Raw genomic sequence first — 19038 nt, forward strand, 5'->3', positions numbered from 1 at the left:
TATACCAAGGTTATGAAACCTTACCGGGCTGTTTGTACAGTGCTGCTGATGTAAGCTCGCGGTGGCAAATTTGTAAGCTTAATTGCCAGTCCTCAGATGCTGCAAAATAAATAAACCTTTAGGATCCTATACTAAGTGAAATAAGCCAGTCACAGAAGAACAAATATTGTATGATTCTCCTTGTATAAGGTGTCTATAGTAGTCAAATTCATATAAATAAAAAACAGAATGGTGGTTACCAGTGGCTATGGGGGAGGGGGATGTGGGTTGTTCTTGTTTAATGGGAATAGGGCTTCACTTTTGCGAGACAAAAACTTTTGGAGATCAGTCACACAACAATGTGAATATACTTAACACTACTGAATAGTTTCCTTAAAAAATGATTAAGATGGAAAAAGTATATGATTTTTGACAAGAAGTTAACGTAAAATGAATACTGTGATTTCCAGACCACTGAAAGCTAGGTAGAATAATTTGGTACTATTGGGTTTAATCACACTTACTGGAATGATACTCAGAAACGAATTTCATCAGGATGGAAAAAGCAGATAACAGCTAAGGATATCAGGCTATATTTGAATTCATTTTCTGTTGCTGTGTAACAAATTATCAGAAATTTGGCAATGTAAAACAACACTCATTGATTATTTCCTGGTTCTAGATGGTCAGGAGTCTGTAGAGGATTTGGCTCATTCTCACAAAGCTGAAATCAAGGTGTCAGCTGGACGGAGATTTTCGGGAGAATTCACTTCTGGTTCATCCAGGTTGTTGGCAGAATTCAGTTCTGTTCTGTTTAGCCAGCAAGGAAACATGGGCCTCAGTTTCCTTGCTGGCTATTATCTGGAGGCCTCTCTCAGTCCTAGAGGCTGCCTTTCATTTCTTGCACATGTCCCTCTCCATCTTCAAGCCAGAGGTGCATTATTCTCATGCTTCAAATCTCTGAATTCTCCTTCTCTTATCAGCCAGAAAAGTCTTTGCTTTAAAAGTGTTCATGTTATTAACTTAGGACTACCCTGATAATCTTCTCATCTTAAGGTGAACTGATTAGTAATTTTAGTTTCTTCCTCAGAAGTTCATTGTGACAAGTAATGTAGCATAGTCAAGGAGTAACACTTCATTGTAAAGTTGAGGGGTTAGGAAGAGGAAGTCTTGGGATGGGTGGTGATGAGGTTAAGAAAGGTTAATAAAAGTCAGCCTGGGACTGAGATAGGCACTTGCTGGAATCCCACGCCGCAGACTTGAGGTCTGGGCACTCCTGGGAGCCCTGTGCGTCCTGAGTACGCTCTGGCTTCTGTGGACTCTGCTTCTCCAGTGAATGACCCTTGAGGAAAACTGACCAGTTCTTATAACTTAAAATCATGGTTGATGATTTGGTGATATTCAGAGATGTTGCTGTAGACTTTGCTCAAGAAGAGTGGGAATGCCTGAACTCATATCAGAAGAATTTGTGCAGAGATGCGATATTAGAGAACTATAGCAACTTGGTGTCAGTGGGATATTCCATTTCTAAGCCACATGTGGTTACCCTGATAGAGCAAGGGAAAGAACCCTGGATGGTTGCGAGGGATGAGAAAAAGAGATGGAGCCTAGATTCGGAATCCAGATATGACATTAAAAAGTTATCTCAAAAGGATATTTATGAAATGAATTTATCTCAGTGGGAGATAATGGAAACCATTAGAAGTTATAGCCTGGAAGACTCCTTTTTCAGAAAAGATTGTGAATATAAAAAGTTTGAGGACCAAAGCATCCTCAAAAGGGATATTTCAGGCAAGTGAAAAACAACACCTCTGAAAAAAGGCCCACTTACAGAAAACTCAAACCTCTTACTTTACATCAGAGAATTCATAAAAGAGAGAAACCCTATGAATGTGGGGAGTGTGGAAAGGCTTTTAGAGTTCACCAACAACTTACTTTCCATCAGAGAATTCCTACTGATGAGAAACACTCTGTATGTAAAGATTGTGGAAAAGCCTTTAGACAGTGTGCCCATCTTAGTTGACAGCAGAGAATTCATATTTCTGACAAACTCCTTGAGTGTAAAAAATGTGGAAAGATCTTTACATGTAGTGCAGATCTTCTAGTACATCTGATAATTCATACTGGTGAGAAGCCCTATGACTGTAAGGAATGTGGGAAATCCTTTAGAGTGTGAGGACAACTTAAGCTCTATCAGAGGATTCATACTGGTGAGAAACTCTATGAATGTAAGGAATGTGGGAAGACCTTTAGACAGTATGCACACCTTACTCGACATCAAAGGCTTAATGTTGCTGAGAAGTGCTTTGGATATAAAAAACATGGACAGCCTTTTCTGTGTAGTACAGGCCTTAGAATACACCACAAACTTCATACTGGTGAAAAACTCTGTGAATGTAAGGAATATAGGAAGGCCTTCAGAGTGCGGCAACAACTAACACTCTATTGGAGAATTCATACTGGTGAGAAACCCTATGACTGTAAAGACTGTGGGAAGATATATAGCCTTGGCTATCATCTAACTCTCCATCAGAGAATTCATACCGGTTAGAAATCTTATGAATGTAAAGAATGTCAGAAGTTTTTTCATTGTTACTCAGAACTTGTTTCACAATAGGGTATTCACATTGGAGAGAAACACGATGATTGTAAGGAATGTGGTAAGGCCTTTAGACTTTATTCATCACTTATTCAACATCAGAGAATTCATTCTGGTGAGAAACCATACAATTGTAAGGAATGCAAAAAGGCCTTTCACCAACACTCACACCTTACTTACCATCAGCGAATTCATAATATAACTACATAATTATAAGAAATCCTTCCATTGTGAATTTTGTGTTAAGGAGTATTGTGTTAAGGAGCATTTTTCTAGAGAAAAAGCTTTTGAATGTAGGGATCCCTTTTACTTCATGCTGACAATTAAAATATTTTATTTAAAAGAAAGAATATGTTCGTGAATGAACTTCATAATGAACTTCATAGTGAACAGATTGGGTTGACATCTGAACCCATTGATCAATTGTATAACCTCATCAAAAATAGGACAAGACATTTTGTTCCTCCTAATGAGGTAAAATATGCACACATCTTGCCAAAAAATATTGAACCTGAATCTAAATAAGCATCAAGATCTAATTGCCAGTGTAGAGAAAATTCAGGGAGTATAAGAACAAACTGCATGATGCAAAAAGAAGCAATTAAATCTAAAATATGGGTGATTCTACAAGAGGAATGACCTGGCTTCTCAACCAATAAAATAGCACTGAGAAAAAGGTAAGGGGAACTCTTGAATATTAAAGTCTTAAGAAATGTATGAATTAAATGATATGAATGAGTGATTCTTATTTAGATCACAAGGTGAGAAAACTTAAGACATTTTTATGACAATTGGGAAAAGGAGAATGTTAACTGTATTAGATAATATTAAGAAATGTTTTTGTTAAGTGATAAAAGCATTGAGGTTATGTAAAAATCTCTTAGAGGTAAGTTATAAATTTTATACACACAAGACGATATGTATGGAATTTTCTTTAAATTGCTCATGGTAAAGAAAAACATGGATAACAAGTTTGTCAAAATCCCCCCCCAATAAAAGTGAGCCTGAAGGGGGACTTCCCAGGCCTGCATCCCCTCCCCAGGAAACACCCAGGCTCATTCCCCAGCAATAAATCAAGATGTCCAAATACTCCTAAACAGAGGAGAAAAGACCCAACTGGTATTAACTGGTTCGTCCACATTCGCAAAAAAAAAAAAAAAAAAAAAAAGCTGAAATCTATCTGCTATTTGAACTCTAGCTTCATTGTAATACAATTGAAATAAAATGAACATGAAGGCTTCCCTCCCCCAGCCCCCATGGGTTTTTCTGTATGCATTCTGGGTAAGAGCATGCACAGAAAGAAACTAGTCATATAACCAACATATGTCAATCAAATGACCTCAGTCTATATATCACATATGCTGTAAAGAACTTTATCTACTATTTCCTACAAGTGTATAAGAAAAAGCAAACCTGAAGTTAGGTGCAGTTGTCTATTCTAAGATTCTGTCCCGACAACCTCCTGCCAGTGTTTCTCTCCTTATATCCCGGGGCAGCCATTTCCCCAAGCACTGCCATTAGCTTCCTACCTCCTGACTATAATAATAACTTGTCCTTGCTCTTCTTATTTCAGGTTGAGTCTGTGAATTCCTTCACCTTTTGCAAACGACCAGGGATTAATTCCAATGACACAACAGGTGAGTATAAGTTTTTCAATTCTGACTACCCGCATGGTTACGGCAAAAGAAAAGAGAAAGAGGCTGACAAGTAATGCTCAGACTTTGATAAATAATCCATATGCATTTTCTAGCTTAATTATAGACCTGTCTCTATATTTGTGGAGCCCAGAGCAAGACAACAAATGGAGGCTCACAGAGAATACATCCAAATATTTTAAATAATATATCAAGCTCACATACTTTTAAATAAAATATATTCTATCCCCTTACCTTGACAAAAACAGATGAACAGAGAAAAATACTGCATGTGTCATGTGCATCTGTAACCTCTGAAAGTATTCTAGTCTTGGCTGCAGCGTGGGTTGTCAGCACATTCATGCAAAATACCATGCGACACTCACATGAAAAGAAAAGGGTAGAAGGACCATGGGGCCCAGTTCTCTTTGTGCCACCACATTCTGGTAGAGAAGTTCATGGAGTCTCAGAACTCTAAAGTTGAACTTGGCCTTCCAGACTGATAGAGGTTTTATGTTGTGTGCTTGTTTTTGTTTGCAGATACGGATGCACATTGGCTATGCAGTATGGGTTGTCTGCACACACTCGTGAAATACCATGAGATATTCCCATGTGCCTCCGTATCCTCTAAATGACCCTCCTCTTGGCTACACTGAAGTCTAGCTTTGTGCACTGACGGTTTCTTTACCAAAGACAGACTGAGGGTGAGGCCCCGCAGATCTCTGGATTGGGGGTTCATATATACCCAAACATGGTCTAGAAGCAGAGGCATGTGCTCCAGATGGAAACTTCATTGACAAAAATGAAAATAATGGTCCAAATAACAACAAATAGTCTCTGTAAGAACTAGTTAAACTACAAACTGCTAAAATGCAGCTAGAAGAGAACTGTTACATTACCGTAATTACTATGATGAATTGAATTGTGTCCTTCCAAAATTTATACGTTGAAACCTTTATTCCCAATCTGACTGTATTTGGAGAAAGGGATTTGAAGGAGGCAACTAAGGTTAAATGGAGTCATAAACATGAGGCCCTTTTCTTATAGATCTATGTCCTTAAAATGAGGAAAATACACCAAGATGCCATGTAAGGATAAAATGAGCAGGTACTGTCTGCAAGCTGAGGAGAGAGTTCTTACCAGAAACCTTCTCTGTGACACCTTGATCTGGGACTTCTAGCATCCAGAACTATGAGAAAATTAATTACTGATGTTTTAGCCGCGCGGTTTCTGATATTTTGTTATGGCAGCCAGAGTAGACAAATATACCCTATTTACTGAAAAGTGGGGAAATAGAGGAAAAAAAACATAGACACCGTAAAAATCTGTTCCTTTATTTTTTCCATAAAAACAAATTTAGAGAGAAATAAAAAGGAATGTGTGAGAATCATTTTAAACAACACTTAAATATCTTCAGTTACAGGTTTGGGAATTTGAAAATATTTAACAATTTTTTATCGTAACATTCAGTGCACTGTTTCTACAATATAGTCTCATCAGAAAATAGATACAAGTCTTTAAATTAAAATTTGCAATTTTTTAATGGTAACATAACTACAAGTTCCTGAAAGTTGACAACTTGTATCTTAAAAGAATCAAGGAAAACTCAACTAAGGAATATAATTGCGGCCTGAAACTTATTTTTTGAATGTAGTAACCTCCCTAAGTGTCAAGCATACACTGAGACGGTAATTTTCAGAATGGTGCTCTGTGGTTTAAAACAATAAATTTCACTATGAGCGTCTCATGGAATCATGCAAATCAGAGACATTGAATTATCCAATATATTTGATTGACAATTTCCATTTTTTTTTTCTTAAGCACCCTTTTGTATGTACTTGAATCTCAGTCCAAAAAAATTAGGAGTAAAGGAAAGATTTTGTCTTTATTTCTTACAAATAAACCTATGGTAATTTTGGCTTTAAACTCCTTCCACACCACTCACACGGATAATTTAGCCTTAAGCTGGGCACCTGGTGTTCTTTCCAATTGACCTGGCCACTGGCATTGTTAAGTCAACAGACTTCTCTAATCATACCTGAGTTTATTCAATACCGGTGGCTCGGCATTTTGTGTCATGTGTGGTCACAAGAATCTTTTATATCTGAATTCAGCATTCCTAATATAAAACAAGGTGATTCTGAGTTCATGCCCCATTGTCATGTTACTGCCTGAGACTTAGGACTCATGGTCCCCATCTTTAAGACCCAAGTATCACTTGTCTGACGCCAAACCCAGGAAAATCTTTTTTTAAGTTAGGAAAAATCTCTCTTGTGCAAACTCAATCCCCCTCTAATGCAATTTACAATTACTCTGTTCTTATGTGTGGTTTGAGATTTTGGAAGGAAAGCTATTATCCCAGATATATAGAAATTTTATTTTCTTGGGTGTATCGAACGAGAGTAGAAACCAAAGGTGAAGTAATAAATTACCAATAAACATAATTATATCACCTTATAAAAATCACAGCACAAAAGTCTTTGTTTTTGTTAATATTATCGTCCCTTGCATTTTTAGTTAAGGTTGAGAAAACTTTCTTGATCTCTGTAATTTCTTCACAATTTCTGGCATTGCTGTGACATCTTACTGTTAGTTGTGTGTGTGTAGGAGGGAAGTGTGTGAAATATATATGTTTTTTGGCGCTTTAGTTTCTCAACTTGTGAATTTGCTTGTCTATGATAACTTTAAGGAAGAAATAATATTGAAAAAATAGTATACATCATAATTTGAACCATCACATTTATAATTTTAGCTCTAAAAATCAATACTGATTATAATTTAATCTTACAAAAATAATTTGATGAAATTACTTTTAGAGAATATCTGGTGCTTCTGGGCTAAAGATTCATGTTCTATTCATCTACTAGATAAAATTTCTTGCCCTGTACTTAGCCTGGTTGAATCCAATACTTTATGTTGTACAGAGCAGTACTCTACAGGCTCCTTAGCCAGCATTTACTTTCATTTAAAAAGTAGCAGAGAATTTAAATTCCATATATATAAGTATTTTGTCATATTTTGGTTTTAAATATTTGTGAATTTTGAGGGGTAGAATAAGAAATATAAGACATTTTGGCATTTTTTGCCTTACTCGGAAACACACAGCTTAACATTTTTGATTTTCAAAATAAATGAACCTGAATTGGCAAATTTTAGTGGCCTTCACCTTCCTATTCAAAAAGAATGCTAAAGGAAGAATGATTATATATATATATATATATATATATATATATATATATATATATATATTATGGTTACACAGTTTTTTTTTCTTGTGGTGAGCCCTTTTAATATCCACTATATCAAATTTCAAATACGCAATAGAGTATTATTATTCATACTCATTATGCTGCATATTACATCCCCATGACTTATTTATTTTATAACTGGAATTAATCACCTTTTGACCCTCTTCACCTATTTTACCCGACCCTTCAGCCCTCACCTATGGCATCCACCAGTCTGCTGTCTGTATCTAGGTTCTTGTTTGCTTGTTTTTCATTTTTTGTTTTTGTTATTTTGATTTTACATGCAAGTAGATAGTATGAAAGTGTTTGTCTTTCTCTGTCTGACTTATTTCACTTAGCAAAATGCCCTCAAGGACCATCCATGTTGTCAAAAATAGAAATATTTCATTCTTTTTTATGGCTGAATAATATTGCATTGTATATAAATACATTTTCTTTATCTACTCGTTCATTGATAGACACTTACGTTGCTTTCATATCTTGGCTATTGTAAATAATGCTGCAGTTAACATGGGGGTGCATATATCTTTCAACTTAATGTTTTGTTTTTTATCTCCCCTTAGGTGAAATACTCAACAGTAGAAATGCTGGGTTATATGGTAGCTCTATTTTTATTTTTTGAGTCTACCTTTATACTGTTTTCCATGGTGGCTGCACTATTTTATTTATTTTTGAATTAAATTTATTGAGATAACATTGGTTAATAAAATTATATAGTTTTCAAGGGTACATTTCTATAGAACATCATCTATATATTACATTGTATGTTCACCACCCAGAGTCAGTTCTCTTTCCATCACCATATATTTGAACCCCCTTTACCCTTTTTTCCCTTTCCCCCATCCCCCCTTATCCTCTGGTAACCATTAAACTGTTGTCTTTGTCTATGAGTTTTTGTTTCTTTATTTGTTTGTCTTGTTCCTTTACTGCTTTCAGTTTTATATCCCACATATGAGTGAAGTCCTACCGTTCTCGACTTTTTCTGTGTGACGTATTTCGCTTAGCATAATAATCTTAAGATCCATCCATGTTGTTGCAAATGGTAGCATTTCATCTATTCTTATGGCCAAGTAGTATTCCATTGTGTATATGCACCACATTTTCTTTATCCAACTATCTACCGAAAAACACATTGGTTGTTTCCTTGTCTTGGCCACTGTGAATAATGCTGCAATGAACACCAGGGTACATATATCTTTACAGAAATGTTTTCACATTTAGGGGTAGATAACCAGAAGAGTGATTGCTGGGTCATATGGTAATTCAATTCTTAACTTTTTGTGCAACCTCCACTCTGCCTTCCATAGTGGCTGCACCAATCGGCATTTCCATCAATAGTGTGTGAGGGTTCCTTTTTCTCTACAGCCTTTGTTTTGCTGATGGTTTTTTTCACTGCACGGAAGTTTTTTAGTTTAATAAAGTTTTTTAGTTTGATAAAGTTTCACTGATTTTTGCTTATACTTCCCTTGTTTATAAGGTCAAATTCATAAAATCCTCTCTAAACCCAAGCATTTTTAATACCTACGCTTTTTTCTATGCAGTTTATTGTTTCAGGTCTTATGTTTAGGTCTTTGATACATTTTGAGTTAATTTTGGTATATACTAACAGATAACCAATTTATATTTGCACAAACAGTGCACAAGTGTTCCCTGTTCTCCACATACTCACTATAGTTTATTATTTCTTGTAATTTTGAGAGTAGGCATTCTAACAGATGTGAAATCATATTTCATTGTGATTTTAATTTGCATTTCTCTGATAACTAGTGATGTTGAGCACCTTTTTATGTACCTGTTGGCCATCTATACTTCATCTTTGGAAAAATGTCTCTTCAGATCCTTTACCCATATTTTAACTACTCATTTGGGTTTTTTTTGTTGTTGTTATTGAATAATATAAGTTCTTTATACATTTTAGATGTTAACCCCTTATCAGACATATGATTTGCAAATATTTTCTCCCATTTGGTAGGTAGCCTTTTTATTTTGCTGATGGTTTCTTTTGCTGTGCAGAAGATTTTGATTGACTCTTTAGATCTTTCTCACACCAATGTTTCTCTATGTGATCCAAACTTCTCTAAAAACATTTAACAATGAAGGACTTGAACTTAGAATGTTGGGCAATTTTAGTCTTTGTTTTAAAGGGAAATGGGGCAATAATCTCTTCACAAATTTTAAAAAGCAAATTGAGAAATATTGTAGATGTCATTATTTACTTAGGTAAATCATGATTTTTTTTTTCACAATAATGAAAAATTGAAGGACTCTGGAGACATATATCCAATCTTTGACCTGTTGTTTTAATAGATTGTTTTCTTACTTATTCAACATATCCAAATTATTCTTACATTTCATCACCTACTCCTTAACATGACTATTCATCATGTTTTTATATCTGATTTCCCTCTTTTTAAATATGTGTTCTTTACTCTCATTTTTCTGATCTTGAAAAATTCATCAGAAAGTTGAAATTGAAATTTATTTTGTATCTGTATGAAAGGGAAACCATTCAAACTTGTAATGTGTATATTTTTAAAATTTGGAATCTATAAAATAAGGAATTAAGTTATTTTATGTGCTTTTACTTATTTGTATATGTATTTGTTTATTTAGTATACAAAAATTTAGGTTTTCATATATTTTAAAAGATTGTGGTCAATTGATTGTCTGCATGAATTCTTCTCATAATTAAATAAGTGATACACAATATTGTAGAAGAAGAGTGTTGCTAAAATATTTAACCATTAAGACATTTTTCAATATTTTCTATACTTCATTATATTCTTCAAATTTGTTTTTGCCTGAATTTAGTCATGACCAAAAAGTAATTGTAGAATGCATTTATTTATATGTGTAGGTTGGAAACATTAACAATGTAGAAGTTTAAGTAATTTCTCTATTTAAATGATACCATATTATAAGCAAGCAATGCCTTAACATATTTAAAATTACTGTATAATGTAACAAGCATGTAGACATTTTCCTAAAAAATGATGAATAGCTTGATGAATTATTTTTAATTGAAATTCCATATAAGCATCATCCAGGTCAAGAAATAGAATATTTCAGAATATTTCACAATTTAGCTTTTGGGACTAACCAAATTTTTTTATAAAAATACATTCATTTTATAACACAGTCCTTATGAGAGCTGAGTTTATATTTTTGTAAGCAATCTTTGAAATACTGTAGCTAACATAGTCATAAAAAAAAAGTATAAAACTTCAAACAATATGCCTTCACAAGTCATTGTTTTCCCTGTAGGAAGCCTGAAAACTTGATTTAAATAATATTAAAATGTGTGTTACTTTGTCTAAGAAAAACATCTAGACTCCCATGACATGGGGCATACTCTTACCTGAATAACCATTTATTGTAATATTATCAGAAGCACAAAGCAATGGTTCCTCAGATCAGTTTTTAATTGTGATGAGAAATTACTCACTAACAGCTCCTTAAGTACAAACCAAATGAAGAGAAATAGATCCATCCCCCATCCTAAATAATGGCAAATTTATAGAAGAAAATAATGGAAAGAAAACACAAGAAATTCACATATAAATTACTAAATCCAGGAAATTCTAGGACTGATGATTTTGATTTTTTTTTTCTTGTCAATACGTACAGGGGTAGATGACTGCCACATCTTATTAATTATTGTTCAATTAAAAGAGTGCCTCTGAATTTTAAGTATTAAGGTATGTATTATAAATGACAGTTGTCCATGTTTTCTCACGTAATACTTTGCTGTCATTGGTGTTATGCTACTCTCTTTGCTAAAAAAAAAAAAAAAAAAAAAAAAAAAAAGAAAATTCCTCAACACCACCCTCCCCACTTTTGCTTATTAACATACCGTCTTTGGATCAGAATACATCATTCTAGTATTTCTACAGCCTTGTTCTTCATGCAAGTCCTCTTTTATTTTTCTTCGGTGTTTTCAATTCTCTGCCTTTAAATCAAACCTGAGAAAGTAGTTTTCATGACTAACTTCTGCTAGATTATTCATTTAGTTACTCTTAAAATTGAGTACCTTTAGTTTTTTTTTTTATCTCCTACTTATACTTTATTGATGTGTCTTACTATTCCCATGTATCTATTTCTTCATTTTAATTTGTGTGCTTTACATTGTCTTCCAGATGACATGTCATTTGGCCCTTTATCTTTAACTGCTGACCATTTTATACATTATTAAAATATCTGTACAAAGCATAGTAGAAGCGGATTAAGGAAAATAAATTCATTGAGAAATAACATGAGGAAATCATTAGAAATATTGATGGCAAAATGATTGACATTAATTCATTTTATTTGTCAAAAATACCTAATTAAGTCAAGCATCACACAAGGATAAGCCACTGTATCAGCATGAAAATACACATTTTTGTTTTAATTAGAAAAGTCAATTTATGAATGAACAAGAGGCTGAAAGCGGTGGTTATAGAACATTGTTATGACCAAATAATAGTAAACATATAGCATTTTTTACAGTTTTCATCTCTGAAAATCTTATTCACTTTCAATCCACCTTCTCACTGGCACTAAAGTAATTCTGATGAAAAGCAAAACTGGTAACGTTACTTCAATGTAATTCCAATGGAATAAACCTATTCCAGGTAGTTGGCTGATCTCATTGGAGAACAGAGCATATCAGATGATCAGTAATAGGCACTTCACAATGACTGTAACCAGAATGTAGTCCTTGGTGAATGGGCATCCATTTTTCTCAGTCCATTACTTCAATTTCTGTAACTTTTTCTTGAGGGTGTGGTTAGGGAAAATGGTGGATTGGTGTCTACAGAGTAGATCATCTGGTCCACCTGGTTCTTCAGATTCTCTTCTTCTGAGGTGCTTTTTGTTGACCATTCACCTTATCGTCACCAAATACATTGGGACACCCATATAGTCACCTTTTTAAAAAATCTTTTGCAGTCTAACTATATGTGTTCCCACTAAACTTCCAATCATTTTCCTTTAAAATCCCTCATCATCCAGTCATGCAATTAGCCATTGTCCATGATTTATTATAGATCTGAAACTTCAGGTCAAATGGAAAAGCATCGGCCGATGAAGTGAACTATCCTTTACCGCTGTCTTACAGGGTCACCATTGAGTAAGACTGCCGTGCGACAACTGCCCTTTCATAGTGGTGTCACTGTATCATGCAGAACCATCTGTAAACTAGATTTAAACTATTTCTTTTACCCTTTGTTTATAGTTGATTCCCCCTTGATGCTGTGGGTTCAGGTTGATGAATAAAAGGCAAGATAGAAGTGGATAAGTGCCATGGGCATTAGCACGTTTTGTTCAAGTAACTTATTCATGATGTCAGGACTTGCTTATGCCTTATTTTGTATATACCACTTCCATTCAAATATGTTGGCTGTTGTGCACGCCCCTCTTTATAGCTTCATTGGTCCAACTACACAATTTATGATAGGTAGCTAAGGTTGTATAGTAACTTAAAGGTTAATGGCCACAAGTTCAATCTACTAACCCTTAATTACTAGCTAAAAGCTGTTTCTCAAAAGTAGACTAATCACTTGCAGAAGGTGGTATAACTTTGTTCCCAGATCCTAAAGGCTTATGGAATTAATTGTGGACAACTAGAAGAGGAAGCAGAGATTATAGGAGCCTTTATAGGTTCAATATGATCCAGCTCTTGCAGACTCTTAGTTTTCTATTGCTGATATAACAAATTACTACAAACTTAGTGGCTTAAAATAATACAAATGTATTTCTTCTAGTTTTGTAAGCCAGATGTGGGTCTCATTATACTAAAGTCATAGTTTTGGTCGGCTGCATTCCTTTCTGGAAGCTTAAGAGGGAAAATCTGCTTCCTTTCATTTTCTAGGTACTAGAGGTCAACATATTCTTTGGTTTGTACCCCCTTCTTCCATCTTCAATAGCAGATCGAGTGCTCCACATTAAATTTTCTGATGCTTCTTCTGTTGTCACATCTCTCTCTTTCCACTTTAAAGAGCTCATGTGACTAAATTGGACCCATTTGGTTCATACATATATTCCCATCTCAAGGTATGTAATGATAATCATATCTGCAATGTTCCTGTTGTCATGTAAAGGAATATATTTACAGGTCCTGGGGATTAGGGTGTGGACATTTTTGGGTGGCCATTTTTTGCCTACCTCAAGACAGTTTGAGTAGAGACAGTGCCAAGATGGCTAAATAAAATTTTTCTTATGGGACAGAATTTTATATTTGAATTCATTTGTTTTCACTTCTTGGCAAATAGAGAGAGGTAGTTGGGAGGTTTTTTCATAACATAAATTTTTTATTCTTATGACTTCAGAGAAAGATTGCTCTAGAATATGTGTTTTGTTTCTATGATTCCTTATTTAATTCTCCCTCTTATTCTTAGACTTAAAGGGGATCTAGGGAAGCCCCATTGGCTGTCTCTGTATCTAATTTGCACTGTGACTAACATGGAGATGTAGATGTTGTACTTCGGGATATGACTTTTAGCTATAAATAAATAAATAAATAAATAAATAAATAAATAAATAAATAAATAAATAAATAAATAAATAAATGGCGTTGTAGGCTCTTTCTAAGATCTATAGGCCCAGCAATTTCTTCCTGCTTCCTCCAAAAAGTAACTTCTCAGTCTCTATTCCTTTCAGGAATCCCTCTGCCTATTTTATCGTTTAAGGTTTGACTGCCTCCTTTTTCACTGTTTTTCGTTTTTGTCTCTCATAGTCTTTGTTGCTTTGATATGATTTGCAAATCCAGTATTCTGATTTATACCACCAGCTCTATACTGGAACTTTATTCTTGCCCTATGATATTGCTTCTGAACTGCGAAATGGGGTAGGGAGAAAGTGGATCATAAAAAATCTGTGAAGTTTCACTTAATTTTAGATATTAAAAATTACATTCTATCAATGAATATGTATGGGCTCATTCAAAAAAATATCCAAGATATTTTAATAAGTAAAAAAAAAGTAAGAACATAAATAGCCATATTTAAGTACGCTCATATTTAACCAGATACACACATACATGTGGGTGTGTATACACATTGCAAGAAGGATCTAAAAAATAACATCTGTTATCAGCAGTATATTTAGGGAAAAACTGCTAGGGGATAAAGTGGAATAGTTTTAACATGTTTTCCCTTACTATCAGAAACATATAAAATAAAGATAGAAGTGATCTTTGGGCTATATGTAATATAACTTCTTTTGGGGAAAAAAGTAAAATGGAAAACAAAGCCAGTGTCATTATTCCTGGGGGCATTTTAGACATGGATCAGAAAGAAATTTTGTTTGTTGTATTGCCCATTTCAATCAGAGTGCAGAGTTCTCAGCATGTGTAATACAGTTCTGTTAAATCTCTCTGGTTATGGGTCTCATTGTAAATCAATTTTCCCTGCAAATTGAAGTAATTCATTTAGCAACTGACTTTCAAATTCTCTCCCTCAATTTGAATCAATGTAGGCAGAAAAGCCATAAACAGAGGATTTTGTTCATGACGCCCATGTATGTACATGGGTATGACAGCCACTAGTGGGTGTCATTTGATACAGTGAAAAAAGAGAAGGGAAACCAGAGTATGTTTCATAAATTCTCATTGTTTAGGTGTATTTGCACAAATTCCAAGCATATGATTTTAGGGCTGTGCTGGTTGGAACAGTACCTTAAAACACTGCACTTGGAGACAATGTTTCCTATTAAAATAATTGAGTATAGATGTCATTTAGCTTTAACAACTTTCGTTATCTTGGCCCAGAAGAATCACACTTTAATTATTTATAGCAGCTGTTCTCTTCTTTAGTGTACATTTTCTGAAAAAAAAATATATAACAAGAAGGACAAAAAAGTACAATTACACAAAATGCTCCCCCTTGGTATAGCTTAAAGACTGAGAATACTCACACTTAAAAATAAACATCATATATCAGTATGGACTCGAGGATACTTATTTTATGTTTTGAATTGTATTCTAACACCATTATTTTTTGTTGTTCAAATTATTCCAAGTCTGACTTTTGGCAGCTCTTTCATGTTGACTCTGTCCTTTTCATAGGTTTTCTTTCTTGCTTTCTTCTTTTTCTTTTGTATTTATTTCTTTTCGTTTCCTAGTCCCTAACTTTCTGGTACAGCAAGATACACCAGGCTGACTTTGTATTTTCTATGCCCATCCACAGAACACACCATTCTCCATGTCACCTCTGTTCCTTTTATTGGAGAACTGTGTTAGAACCTGAGAGCTGGATGCTAGGTGTGCTTAGTGCTTCTGGATTGTTATTGTCTCCAGCCTCCTTCAGTATGCAAAGCTAGAAAATATATGAATTTATACTAACTCATGCACATACACACATATCTATACATGTTCCTATATCTATCTGTGTGTATATATAAATAAGTGAATGTATGTACATATGTTTATATAAATTCATGCTATTTCTCACTCTCTTCTCATCACACAATATTTCATTATAATATTCATCCTCCTACCCATTTGTTTATTTGTAACTTTTTTCTTTGGCAGTGAGAGACCTGGCTCTCATTGAATGCAACATACTTATTTATTTGACACTAAAATACATGTGAGATGATTTCAGAATTGTAAACCTATACCCCTATAAGAAACAAATTTTCCCAACGAGAGTACAGCATATGTATACAGTTCCTTTTTGTCTTTGGTTTAAAATATCTACTCACAACACCATTTTCCGGAGTAACTTAGCACATTTTTCTCTACTCTCTTCAATCATGAATATGGAGTTTCATCTGCCACAGTCTGCATTTTATTGTGGGATCCCCTGATACCCTGGTTATTTTTTTTTTTTTAATTTGTATAAAAACGTGTAATCTTTTTGGTGCATAGGTATATCGGTATTGACCAATGCATGCATTCATCCACTTACCAAAACAATTTTATCCCACACCCCTAAAAATTATTTTGTGCAAGAAGGTAGACATGTAATCATACCTCACTAAAGGGAAACTAAGGAAAGTTGTCTGATTAAATGTCTAGGCAGAAAGCGGGAGAATAGCAAGAATGGATGGTGTTGGATAGCACTTGACCCTACCAGGGACAAAATTATTTTTCCGTATAATGTGTGTTTTATCATATCCCTTTCCTCTCATTCCTTTGTTTTAGATAACCTCAATAAGTAAGAATTCACTAAACCTCTATCTCTATAACAGGCATATTTTGAACATTAAAAGTAAACATATATATATATATATATATATACACATATATGTATACATATATACATACATACACACATTCATCTTGCTTAAAATGAAGTAACATGATAAGAATAGCAAATCAGGCACTTAAACATTAGAAGAGATTATTAGTCTTCTAAATTCAATATCAGCTTTACAAATCCAAATAATGTGAAGGAGAGAAAAAATATCTATATCTATATCTATACATTTTTTTGTATATACTTTTTTTGGTTTTAAGAGAAGAGACAGATTTTCAATCCAGGAAGATTCCTATAAAATGCAGCATAGTGGGTAGAAAGATGAAAAAGAATAAAAAGATCAACTTCACATACATCTGCTATATAAATTTACAGTCCCTTCCCACTGAAAACAGGGCATGCTTCCTCAACTCTTAGAATCTGGGTTTGGTCCTTTGACTTACTCTGGCCAGTTGAATGATACGAACAAGCTGGTGTACCTTTGTGGAATCTCAGCTTTAAGAGGCCTTGTATTAGATCTGACAATTAGGTTTGCAAACTTGCTGCAATGATGTTGCTAACCTTTTTTGATATCAGAGGGATTATTCATTATAAATTTGTACCAACTGGATAAACAGTTAACCAAGTTTACTATTTGGAAGCGTTGAAAGCCTGAGTGAAAAAGTTAGACGACCTGAACTATTCGCCAACAATTCATGGCTCTTGCTCCATGATAATGCACCAGCTCACACAGCACTGTCTGTGAGGGAGTTTTTAGGCAGTAAACAAATAAATGTATTGGAACACCTTCCTACTCACTTGATCTGGCCCCCAGTGACTTCTTTCTTTACCCGAAGATAAAGGAAATATTGAAAGGAAGACATTTGGATGACATGTAGGACATCAAGTGTAATATGATGACAGCTCTGATGTCCATTCCAGAAAAAGAGTTCCAAAATTACTTTGTGGGGTGGACTGGCGTTGGTGCATTGGCGTTGGCACACTGGCGTTGGTGCATTGCTTCCCAAGGGGAGAACTTCGAAGGTGACAGTACTGATACTTAACAATGAGGTATGTAGCACTTTTGCTAGGATGAGTTCGTGAACTTTATTGTCAGACCTCATATGTTTCAGGTCCTTCTCTTATGTCTCTGCCATCTCCATGCAAGGAGCTTACCCTGATTGGCTGTTGCTTTTTTGGCCTAATCACAGAATGACCACCAATAGAGCAGACATGAGCCCACACCACTGTGACTGTGAGGATCTAGATGCAGCCGGATCCACAAATGGAGGCACGACAATCTAATCATTAATTCCACTTGAGCTCTTCCTCGACCAAATCACAGACTCGTGAATAATTTTTTTTTTTTTAAAAAAAGGTTTTTTGTGCTTGTTTGTTTATCTTTTAAGCCAGCTACTGAGTGAAGGACAGGTTTGTTACAGGGCAATACTAACTGACAGAATCAATGTAACCATCTTCCAACTGTTTATGGAGATCTGAACCCATGAATAATATGTCAGATAAGCTATTCATTACTCTAGTCAGTCTCATAGTTTAGAGAAATCCTCGCTCACCAATTAAATGGGAAGGTAATACCGTGTTTCCCCGAAAATAAGACCTAGCCAGACAATCATCTCTGATGCATCTTTTGGAGCAAAAATTAATATAAGCCCCAGTATTAGGTTTTATATTATATTATATTATACTACATTACATTATATATTATATTAAAGACTCGGTCTTATATTGTGTTAAAATAAGACTGGGTCTTATATTAATTTTTCCTCCAAAAGAGTCATTAGAGCTGATGGTCTGGCAAGGTCTTATTTTCGGGGAAACACGGTATTCCAATTATTCAAATTTAAAATAGTCTTTTAGGTAGATGTCTGTGACATATTTGTCACAGAATTATTTCAGTGTGTGTGGAGTGAAAAGAAAGAAAAAAAAGGAGGAAGTTTCCTCCCTCACCCAATATTCTCTTTTTTCCACAAACTGCTTTCGACAGTGCCTAGCCAGCATAACTTTCCCTCTGGGTTTTGTTCTTCATTCTCAGTGGCCAGTTCTGCACTGGGGCCACCTTTGGGTCAGCTCAGTGTTCCTTCGATGTCTGTGGCTATGAGTTGATTTCAGAGGTATTGTTATATAACCTTGCAAGGACCACATCCTTCAGGCTCTGACAGAGTCCAACAATCTGGGATTTAAAATGCATTTATACAATACATTATCTTGACTATAGTCTTAATGTAGCCAAGAAAGAATTGTGTCCCTCAATTCCCAAATGGATGAAAATATCTTGTGCCAAGAAATGTAATGCAGTAAAACTGTCAAAGAATGAAATAATTTATGTAAATTGGAAAATATATGCCGTAATTCTTGCTCATCTGTAACAAGGTATATATAGCACACTTTCAAATATAAAA

At 34.6% G+C, this 19038-nt stretch overlaps 1 pseudogene; it reads left to right on the forward strand.

Annotated features, from left to right (window-relative positions):
• Positions 1-1358: 1358 nt before the first annotated feature.
• On the forward strand, positions 1359-2788 carry LOC117037968 (zinc finger protein 30 homolog; annotated as a pseudogene).
• Positions 2789-19038: the final 16250 nt, after the last annotated feature.

The sequence above is a fragment of the Rhinolophus ferrumequinum genome, chromosome 2, assembly GCF_004115265.2.
Source record: "Rhinolophus ferrumequinum isolate MPI-CBG mRhiFer1 chromosome 2, mRhiFer1_v1.p, whole genome shotgun sequence".
Classification (NCBI taxonomy): Eukaryota; Metazoa; Chordata; class Mammalia; order Chiroptera; family Rhinolophidae; genus Rhinolophus; species Rhinolophus ferrumequinum.